Below are 12,075 nucleotides of genomic sequence, written 5' to 3'. Positions count from 1 at the left end.
AGTTCCTTGTTTGGGCATCGACTTTGATACTGACAGAAATGTGTCCTTAGCACAGAGTCTCAAAAACTGTCAAGTACAATGCTCAGACTGTTTCTCTTTACTTATTGTTTTATAAGAATCTTCCTAATTTCCTGAAATGTTTGCCAATTTGAGACTATTTTATTTAGGAAGAGGGTTTTGGTTTTAAAACTTGGTCATCGTATTGTCACTCACACTGTAGTATGCAACCATTTTAAAGAAAATAGTACCGAGCCCATCAGTTAGAAATATTTCACCATCTTTCCTTACATATCTAATATCAGGGTGACCCATGAACATCTGAGGCCTATGGAGAGCTGTGAAGTCAGATTTCTAGAATTTTCATGACATTTTGTCGCTGAAATGAAAAGCAAGCTCAACGCATTCTCATGAATGGGTTCGTATGATATCATACGAAAACGTATGCACAACAGTCCGTATTATATCTTACGATATTAGGGCAACCGTCGAGTTCCACCCACTGGTCACATGACAGTTAAGTTTAGCCGACAAAAGGTGACTGTACGCCGGGTACCCTGCACAGCAGGTGTCCGTATATTAGCCGACAACAGTTAAATTTAAGCACCAAAACAACTAGTTAAGATTGAAAGCCCTGTGTTTTATGGCCCACCCATCCACCATAAATATGTGGGATACATACAAATTACAGTGTATTACTTTTCATAGCTAAATGTACGAATGGTTCATGAGAATACACTGTATGTGTATTCGCCACTGAAAATAGTCCCCAGCACATTTTATTTCTTTTTGAGCAGTGTTTGATAAACACCACAGGGCCCAGCTGCATTTCTATATCTTACAAAATTACGGCGACCGATGTACGGTGACGTGACGAAATTTAGCCGATCGGTCACGTGACAGTTAAGATTAGCCGAGAAAAGGTGACTGACCTGGGGCGACGACAGTTAAGTTTGGACACCAAAACAACTATTAAAGATTAGAAAAAAGATTGTGCTTTGGTTTAAAACACAGTTCCCTGAAGTAGTACTCCCGGGACATGAATACCTGTTTCCTGGGTGAAAGTCTTGTGTTCTCCTCCTTAACTTCTTCAGGACATGAACTCCGCTCCACTATTCCCTAACCCTAACCCCTAGCCCTAACCCTAATGGAAACAAAAATTGTCGGAGTGGTGGGACGTTTGAAAACGATGGAAGTGCCGCCACTCTGACAATTAGACGTCAATGTCGGAGTGGGGGTATGTCGGAATGGATGGCGGAACCCGTGTTAGCGTTCTTATACAGTTGCAGTTAATGTGGTTCATACAGTAATAATAATAAATAAAGAATACATATGACTGCATTATTTTTACGTAGTCACATGTGCGAATGGTTCATGAGAACAGCCAAATTGATCTCAAACAATATTTTTACCGTTTAACGTTAAAATGTTCACAGAAAAAAAACATATTTTTTTCCACTTGTTTTTACCGGTGCTCCATCGCCTCACCAAAACACTTAAAGCCACTCTGGTTTGCTTCATGCACATGTCGCGTCCATGGTAACAGCTGTAAACAGCCCTTGTCCTGCGTGCAGTCCCCAGCAGGGAGCTGACTGTCACATCTGAGATGGTCTTGTTATTAAAAATATCATTTATCTGAACAGAGTTTGCTGTAGAGCTGGTGTTGGTGTTTTAATAGTGACAGCAGCTGCTGTGTCTGTGCTACCATTGTGAAGTCACATTTGTTTCCCTATCGTAAATCAGTAATAACACTGTTAATGCAGAGGAAGATGCACTGCGTCTCACTACACAAAACTACACGCCGTTCTGTCTCTCTAATATGCTGTTTGTGTGTGATTATTTCTTTTTCAGATGCATCATTTTGCAGCGGGACCAATTATTGATCAGTTATCTGTGAGGGAGGCTTGTTACCTGTGAAACCCTGCTGTCCACGGAGGAGAAGCCGTGGATAAAAAAAAAATAAAAAATGCTTGACCTGACTCATCTTGATTTGAGTCTTTGAGGTTCTGAAGCGGCAGTAGTTGATCCGCAGGCTGCTGCTGCCCCCCAGTGTCTCCTGCAGCTTCAGCAGCTCTGTGATCTGTGATCACCACACTGGGCCACTTCTCTCCGCTGCTCTGATGGACCGGTTGTTTGTCCATTGAGTCATCGTGCAACAAAGACGAGAGAGAATTCAAGCTCCAAGATACTTTATTGTCGTTGTATGAACACACCGAAATTACGTTGGTGGCAATCAGTGCAGCAGCAGTAAATACATAAATAAAAACAAGATAATAAAAAAAAGAAAAAGAAAGAAAAACACACATAAAAAGATATTGCACATAGTAGTCATGTGAGCCTTTGCAGAGGTTTTTGTGCTTTCATGATGGGGAGGGGAGGGGGAGCTACAGCTCTGGGGAAGAAGCTGTTCGTCGGTCTCTTAGGGCGTTTTCACACCTCAAAGTCCGAACCAAGGTTCATGTTTTTGTTACATTGTATACATTTGATCCGTTAAGTTTTGGTTTCACACTGCAGTTATGCAAGCGCACTAAAGATCTCTACGTGACAAAACTACGTCCTGCCGTCATCACATACGTGAGCTGCGTCTCCAGATACTTATAACTGATTGGTTTGTAGACGTGCTTCCCCCTCCTCCAGTATCCTCTCTCTATGTCGGGGGTTTTTCTAACTGCCTGCTGCTCTCCCCTACTCCCCTCTTTCTGTTTTGTTGTGATGTTGAGAAGCGAGACACGGGAACTTTCTTTCTTCAGCATTTATTCGGAGACAAACGGAAACCTACACTGTACATTTCCTACCACTTAACAAGTAAACTGCTGATGTATTCTCTGCTCTGATAGCCGACAGCTGTCTGCTCTGAGTAAATTCACCGGCACTCACTCTCTCATGTAGCCTACACACTAAGCAACGAGCTATTCCCCGGTCTTGTAACATGAGGAGAGCCTGCCAGAGCTTCTTGTATTTGGTCCAAAAGTCCAAACCATCCAAAAAATGCTTTCACACTAGAAACAAACCGGACCATGGTTCAGTTTGGTCCCGACCGAGACCACCTCTTTTTATCGGACCAAAATTTGGTCTTTTGATCCGGTCCAGGGGAGATTTCACACCTGTAATTTTGGTTCAGATCAAACTGAAAAGTCCGAAAGTCTTTAAACAGAGTTTTGATGGTTCAGTATCTTTTCCAGATGGTAATGGGACAAACAGGGAGATACATACACTATATATGTGTTGTATGGTGTGTGTCTTAACCACTAGACCACTACAACGGCAAATGTCTTACCTTTACACAGAATTGCTGTGCTAAAATACACGTTAGGGGCCCTATTTTAGTCACAGAAACACAACGACACGTACAGAGTCTCTTTTGCCATGGATATTGTGGGCGTCTCCATTGTTGGTTCACATAGCAATAGACTGAATCACCATGACAATGTGCTAACACAAAAATCACTTCCGGGTAGACAAATAGCAGTTGATTTGAATTGCGGAGATATGTGATTAGCAAATTTGTCTATTTCTGTCAACTTCAGCCATAACTCTAATATTTCAGGATAGATTGTTAAACACGGATGTCCAACCTATCTGTCGTCTCTGCTGTGCTCATTTTATATACAGTGTTGCTTTGCTATAGCGTCTTTGATAAACCAAATCTAGCGTTAGGAACAGCAACATGTCACCGCCGGTCGAACGGACAGCTAGTTTGGGTGGTGTCATTTTCTTTAGTCTGTGGCCCAACTGCTCCCCAAGCTTCACGTTATGCCTACCATGCACTACAATCTGACTACAATCTGACAGCATCTCACATCTAAAGACAATCATATCACATCTAACGTTAAAGACTGTCATAATATGTAAAGACTGGGGACCTTGCAGGCTCACTAGATTTGTTTTGAAAAATGTAACCAAGCTAGCTTGCTGCCGCTAGCGTTAGCTGGTAACTTAAGGGAAAGATTGCAGATTTTCTGTTCTGCCGTACATGCAGATGAATGGCAGCAGTACCCGGAGGACTGTGTTTATCCGCCGGTAAAACTCCCATTGGATGAAAATTGGCAACTTTCCCTCTATAGTGTTTAGCCTAGGGCAGAGCCATAGCAACCAAAACTGTCTCTAGCTGTTTGCTGCTTCCTGTTTGGCACCCATTGGTCGTCCACATGATTTAACTTCACTACCAAGACTTAAAGTTTATGATAATATTAGATTAGATTGGATTAGATTAGATTAGATTCAACTTTATTGTTATTGTGCAGTGTACAAGTACAAAGACAGCGAAATGCAGTAATAGGGTGTGGGCATCAAACACGTTTGATTTTTTGGAACATCAAGACGGGAAAAAGACTGACTGGGACTGAGTTTTAAGAACACCTTACACCGTCTCAAGACAGCACTGTTAAATAGTACGTACAGGACGCAGGAGTTTCCTACCCACATTAAGAAAATGTCTTAATGTCTCCTGTTTTTTATGAGAACTAGTTTTTGTTTGACAGCATTAGGATTATTTGATAATTACTCTTTTATTTGAAGATGCAACAATGGTTAAAATGCAATAATGAAAAATATACAATGCTGTGGTGCCCTGATGTATGTGATGCATTGTTCAATACGTAATTTCACACATTTATTTCCATTTTGTAGGCCCTATGAGATTTTGAGACCAAAGTTAGGAGAAGTATGTGGTAGGTTTTGCACATTGAATCTCTGTTGTGGCAATGAAGCCAAAGCGATTATAAAATACTGTAACACACATTCCTTATGAAAGCAATCCTTTTAACAGCAGGAAGAAACATTGACAACAAGTTCCCCTGCCGATTTCTCTGTTCTGGAAGATTCATTTTCAACTGAATAGTTTATGTGTAAAACTGAGTTATAAACTTACTGGTTAACTTGGAAAATTCAATTCAGTGAAGTTAAGATATAAAGTTTAACATCTTTTTAGTCATTCTGTTCCGCTCTCCAAAAAACAACAAAGATGTATTATGTAAAAGGAAAAAATAGAAAATAAAATAAATTCTCTTTGCAGCTGCGGTCAGAACTGGAGGTTGTAAACCTCAGGTGAGGTAAATCTACAGGGGGAAAAAATCCCAAAAAAAGAGCCTTTTTATCGCTTCTCTTTTCGTCCACCACTTGGCAGGAATTTTGCCAAACCGATCAATAACTTATGCCTGAGCTGAAGAAAACCAGCGGAGTTTTAGAAGACGTGTGTGTGGAGTGAAAACAGCCAAACACAGCTCAAAGAAGAAGCCTACAGCAAGCCTGGAGGCCAAAACCCACCAGCAGTTTAACACTGGAGGAGTTCTACTAAGATAATACAAAATACTTTTACTGTGTTATAGAGGTGTTTACATGAGCTCTGTTAGAACAGCAGGAGTTAGCGTACAGTAGAAACTGTGTTTTTTTTTTAAAGTAAAATGAGATTCTCTGTGAATATGAATGTGTCTTATGCTTTACTGAGATGTGTTACAAGTGTTAGAGTTAGAAAGTGTAGGTGTGGCTCTACTTCAACAGCAGACAGAATCCTAAGCACTGTTTGCAGTTATTCACTTGTTTGAGTTCAACCCATTATCACTCCCAACTCGTAAAATACTGACGCTTGATCAGTGGCTCTCAGCGTCAGATACTGACGCAAAAATCCCCCTTCAGCGTCTGTATGGAACGCACCCGGCAGTAAGATGACATGGTATTAAGAGCGACAATGGTAGCGAGTAGTTTGAAAGACCGAAATTCTGAGTAAGGAGGTTGGTTGGGGTGGTGGATGGGTCAAACAACACAGGACTTTTACCCAGGAGACCGGGGGTCGTGTCCCGTGTGTGATGTGTTCCCACATTTCTAAGATTTTTCTTAAAATTAGGCCCTATGTTAGGGTTAGGGTTACATTCCATCTGTAGTCCATTGCTAGTGGATAATAGGTTGGGTGTAATTGGCTACCAAACTGGGAGAAAGGGGGATAAAATCTGATACAAATTTATGAAAAAGGAAATATGGGAACATGGGGCCTAATTTTGGAAAGAAATCTTAGAAATGTGGGAACATAGGGCCTAATTTTGAAAAAAATCTTTAGAAATGTGGGAACATAGGGCTGTGGGAACATAGACACGCTCCCACTCAAACGTACATTTTGTAACCCCACCCACCATCTTTTCCTAAACCTAACTGTCCCGTTCTTGTGCCGCATGTCAGTTAAACGTACGTCCCAAGAGTCCCAATGTTAAAGGAGACTTTTAGCGTGAATAACAAAGGCCAAGTGACCAAGCGTCCGTATTTGTACGCTGGGAGAATGTGATTGTGCAGTTGAGTTTTATCAGCTGAAAGTTTGTCTCATGTTGTGGACAAATGAGTCAACAAAGAGGTCGAAACATGAGGAAATGAAGATGTTTTCAAATTGCTGATATCAGTCAGATAACAAAGAAAGACAAGTTTGAAGAAGGAAACATGGAGGACCACATGTATTCAAAATCCAAATTTCAGTAACAGGCGTCTTCTTCTTCTTCGCCCAGAAAAAGAAAAAGGAGATTGAAAAGAGCAAGAGACCGGCTTTTTGAAGCGTGAAGGCTACCGTAGCTGTAATACATGCGTGGCGTGGCGCGAGAGAGTTGATTGCAATATATGATCTCAACGCTAGATGGGAGAAATTCCCACACATTGGACCTTTAAAGGCTTTCAAAATCTAATTTCAGAAACAGAACGTGATCATGAGACAAGAAGTGTTTTCGCTGAAACTAAATGTAGGAAAATACACTCTTCGTTGTGTTGCATTGTGTCCATTGAATCCTTATAAAATATAACTGATAAGATCAGCAGAGATTAGAAATCCCAAATCAGAAAAAAACATGTATCCGTGTAGATGAATCACACCTTTTTAATACAAACAGCAGTTTATTTCCTCTGCTTTAAATGATATTTCCAGCTCTTTCATCATCTGGAGATGACTGCAGCGAAATTAAACACCTGTTGTTGGAACACTGTTTCTGTGCGTCTGCTTTTATTTATTGTTTCTTTATACATATTTCCATCGAGGCCCGGCTGTGTTTTATTCTGCAGCAGGTGAATCTACTTTCCCTCCTCCGCTTCAGCTCCTCCTGGGACTCACTCCGAGGCCCAAAACATCTTCACCTTTCCAACAGAAATGAGTTTACACTCTGCTTCTATTATTGGGCTTTACAAAATAAAATACCTGTGTTGTTTTAATAGACTTTTTATTGGATTTTTTGGTTTCTCTCACATTCGGTAACTCACAGGTGGCACATTTAAGAGCAAACTGTGCAATAGCGGTTTCCAGATCTATTTCCTGCCTTCAGGGTTGCTTCTCCTCTCCCTCTACCTGTTTACTCTCCATCTGTGGGGGGGGGAGGGGAGGAAAAGTGTTTGTTTTGCTCTTCCTGTTCCTCAGTAAATCTAAATCGGACCAGCTTGTCTTATAAATTAATATTTCCTCCACAGACTCAGATCGTTGCTGAGATAAATGCGTGTAGTGCATCGGAAGTCTCTGGAGAAAATCTGGAATTTAACTGTGGCTGAAGAAAGTAGCAACTCCTGCAAACTCTCAGCACTAAGAAAAAAACTTTAAAACTTTAAAAAAAGGTTATTTTTGCATCAAAATTTAAAATAAAAACTTTTTTTTCAACGTTTTGGTCGTCTTTTTCAACACTTATGTCACTTTACTTTTTTCTCTCCACTTTTTTTCAACGTTCTTGCCACTTTTCCAGACGTTTTTGAAACTTTTTCCGACATATTTGTCACTTTTTTCAACATTCTTTTGTCATTTTCTTTTCCAAATGCTATGCAATTGAATGAAACAACCAAATTCAATGAAAATACTGAACTTATCATTAAAATTACTTGTGAAGAGAGTTGTATGGAACCATCCACGTTATTTTTTTTGACAATTTGGTTGCAAGAAACCCACATTTCTGATATAGAAACTTGTTGAAAGCCGGTCAAATTTGACCCGAGGACAACAGGAGGGTTAAAGTATCTAAAGCTAAAACAAAGCTAAAATACAAAATGCTGTAAGGGGGATGCAAAAATGTGACAACAGGAGTAGTTCAAGTAGAATTAAAGTGAACGAAAGATTATTCCAAGGATTCTACACAAACTATAAATAATAAAAAAGATAATACAGTTTGGACAACAGTCAGATCAACGGAAGGATAAAGCCTGACATCCGTCGTGTGGCTCACACGCAGGATCGTTAGTACATCTGGCCCCCAGTGTGTGGCCGTTTGTCAAAATCCGTTCACTTCAAGAAACAACAACTAACTCCGAACTAGCGAGCTACACGCTGAAAATGTCAAGTTTTAAAGAAAATTTGGATGGTGCAACAAGGCAGGCCTGCTTGGTTATTTCAGTAAATGATCGTGAAGATTTACAAAGAATATGTTTAGGGCATTTCCTCTCTAACTGGGACGTTTTGGGACCGATTGGTGGGATTTCTGTGGACGAAGTACACACGGAGATACACTGGTAAGAGCTAATGAGGTTTAACCATGTATCAGCTCATTTAAATAGCTCACGTTACTGTATTGTGTCAACAGTTAACTTCATTTAATATTGTGGTGTTTTCTTTTGCGGGGTGCAAATGTTCCACCGAAACAAGTTCCTTCCCGAGACTATTCTGCAGAACCACCATCACCGCGTCCGGAGCTTAGCGATTGTGATTGGTGATTGGTTTAAAGAAATGCGAACAACCCAAAGTGTTTCTTTCGCCTATCCTGTAACGTATCTGTGGGTTAGCCAGACCTTCCTCCACAGCTCTTTGGAGATAGGTCTGTTAACGTGAGACTGACAATCAGTCAAATAAATTTGATCTAATCTAGAAGTATTTTTAATAATCAACACCTGAAAGAAAAAAGTTATAGCCTACATAATGTTCAAATTCTACTAATGAAAACATACAAAAACAATTCTTAAGAACATATGAAGTAAATAGCTTAATATTAATAAATCAGGCTATCTCAACAATCTTTGGACTGCTGCCTGAGAGCAATCAACGCTCGTCAGGGAGAATTTGACTCAACTGGACTGGACTGTCATAATGTCACTGAGTTTTTAGTCACAAACTTACACTAATATCAAACAGGTTTAATTTTGTCGTAACGTCAAGACTTAAAACAGCTCAGATTGAGTTTTATGACCTCTTATGCCCCAACTCTAGCAAGGCTCATGATTTAATTCCATTTTGGAGATTTTTCTGCGACAGTGGAGTCGCTTGAAAAGTCGTTGGATGTAAGGTCGGCATTACATGTGTGTTGGTTTGGCTGCATTTGGTTGAGTTACTCTTTTGTGTAATGTAACATAAACCTATTTTGAACCTGTGTGTGTGGTCTCCCTAAACATACAAGCAAAAAATAAAGGCAGAACAAAGGCCCAAGCTTTATCGGGGGTCCTGCACACTGCCTGCGTGGCGTGAGCGTGTCAGCTGCGTGGCGTGTCCGTTTTTATTTCAGCTCCCATGTTAGAGCTTTCACACTGCCTGCGTGACACGCACATCTCACGCATGCGTGCTAGAAATAGAACCGACGCCTATTTTTCACGCGACACGCAAGCATGTTGGGAGCACGTTTCCAGGCAAAATAGAATAGGAAAAGATGTTTATATGTCATTTTGACACAAATACATTTAATAAATGACATTTTGATGTTTGAATGTCTCTAGGTTTTGACATAAATGCATTTATAAATGTAATTTAAAAAATTATATATCTATATATATAATAATTATTGATTTTCAAATATCCTGTCAATACAGAACGAAATATTCTGGAGCCTATTTTGCCATCAATACTGCCAACGTTGTCTTTCCTGTTATCAAATCAGTATATATTTGTTTATAGGAAACATTCATGTGTCCAGACAAGGCTAGCAGCAGCAGCGCCGTGTCTGACACGTTTCTGGTATAGAAAACGCCACACAGCCGCCACACAACACAAACGCCACCAGTGTGCAGGAGGCCTTAGGCTTTGTCCATCCACCCTGGTGGCAATCATTCAGCATTCAATTACATGTCGTTTAGCTGACTCTTATCCAAAGCGACTTACAATTGCTATATATGTCAGAGGTCACACGCCTCTGGAGCAACTAGGGGTTAAGTGTCTTGCTCAGGGACACATTGGTTGATGTATCGCAGTGGGAATCGAACCCAGATCTCCCACACCAATGGCACGTGTCATATCCACTGCGCCATCACCACCCACCTTTCTTGCTATTCCTCTGCCTTGCCTGGGTGTGATTTTATTGCAATAAAAAGGGTGGATGCTGTAATGCTTCATAATATAAAACTGCAGTATTGCCCAGTCTTAGGTTTGACTGATCACTCCCACCATCCTGGTTCCTTAAATCAAGTCTCACGCCCCCCCCTCCCACACACACACACACTCGCTTTGTATAAAACAGTGGTTGGCGCATTTTCTAGACATAGTTATGCTTGAGCTCTCTACAGCAAGGATTAACAAAGCCAAGTCATCGACTATAGACCTATGGAATAACGCAGCAGCACATGTATTAGTCCTAATGACCTCAGCGCCTCAAGAACTAGAGGAGAGCGACTAGGCAAGGTGTGATCTCTGTTTGTTCGTTTGTTTGGTTTCCCTCGACTGCAGAGGGTGGGGGGTGGGAGAGGGTTTGTGTTCCTGTTCAATTTGTGTATCTTTGTTCTGTATGTTTAAAGGTAAAAAAGCAATACAAATTTGATCTTGAAAAGGCAGCATCATTTCCCTGTTGCTGCCACCAGGCGGTGCTGTGTGCATGAATGGGTGTAATGTTTCTCTCAAACACCAGAGGGAGATCTAAACAAGGGGAACATTTGAGCAGTTCACATCCAAACACACACACATTTTGTCACTTGTGACAACTTCAATATTCATAATTTGGAGGTTCACCCAAACCTTAACCATCCATCATTCTAACCTTTGCCAAAAAAAAAATATATTCACCCTAAAATAAGCAGTTAACTTTGTGGGGACCAAGTGTTTGACCCCACAGAAAGGAGGTGAGTCCTCATAATGCCAGCAGATGTTTAAACACACACACACACACACACACACACACTCCAAGTCTCTGAAGACTGGTTATCTCGACACATACTTAAAATGTGTTTTTCCAATTAAATTCTAAAAGCACTAAAGTGTATCTTGCCATTTTGTATTAGCTGTACTTGTGATTTTGTTTGACACATGATGGCCTAGATGCTGAATTTTACACCATGTATTGTGAATTATGTTTATAGGTCAAACATACCATGCACTCACCCGTGCACACCTGCAAACAGAATCACATTTTTGTGTCTTTTTGTGTCACTACACCCCGAGGAAGGCTCAAGCCAGAAGGCATTGCTGTATTTTTAAATGTCTTGCCAAATGAATTAAAGGCCTTCTTATTACTTTTTGTAACCAACCTTGAGTGCCTGGATATGTTGTTTTGACTTTTTTTGGTCATAACTCTTCCTCCTCTCCGTAAGTTCTGAATTCTGTTTGAGTTTCCACATGTCAAATAACATAAACATGATGACCACTTTAGAAATTCAGTTTAAACATGATACACCCTTTATTGAAAAAGTTACAAAACTAACTTTCAATGAAAATGTTTTGCAAAAAGTTTAACAAAAAGATTATGTACAAAGTGCTGCTCATCTGGTTTGCTAAATACAGTAAAAAAAAAAAAAACTACAAATAAGACAACTTTGGATAGAAGATAAACTAATAACTTAAGACATAACTGGAGAGTTATTGCTACTTATACTTCCACAGTATTCCCAAATCATCCTGGAAGAGCAGAGACGGTAATCCTAAAGAAGTTCATCTTCAGGAGGTGGATTTCAGAGTTGGTGAACGGGTCAGCCAGACTCAGCTGCTCTACTGTCAACAAACACTTTTTCGTCCTTGAATTCAGCTTGTTTCTGTTTAGTCTTGGGGAAAACCAAAAAGACAATGCAACATTTCCTTCTGGCCGCCGGCTCGCTTTCTGCCGGACAAAACACCAAACTATAGCCAAGTTTATTGCGTCCTGACAGGCGCTTCGTCCGTCCAAACAGGATCAAGATAACAAGGAAACTAGACACATTTTCAACTTTTTTAGATTCACCATTAATGTT

Source organism: Perca fluviatilis, chromosome 10 (assembly GCF_010015445.1).
Source record: "Perca fluviatilis chromosome 10, GENO_Pfluv_1.0, whole genome shotgun sequence".
Classification (NCBI taxonomy): domain Eukaryota; kingdom Metazoa; phylum Chordata; class Actinopteri; order Perciformes; family Percidae; genus Perca; species Perca fluviatilis.
The sequence above is the reverse complement of the archived record's forward strand: the minus strand, read 5'-3'. Positions refer to the sequence as shown.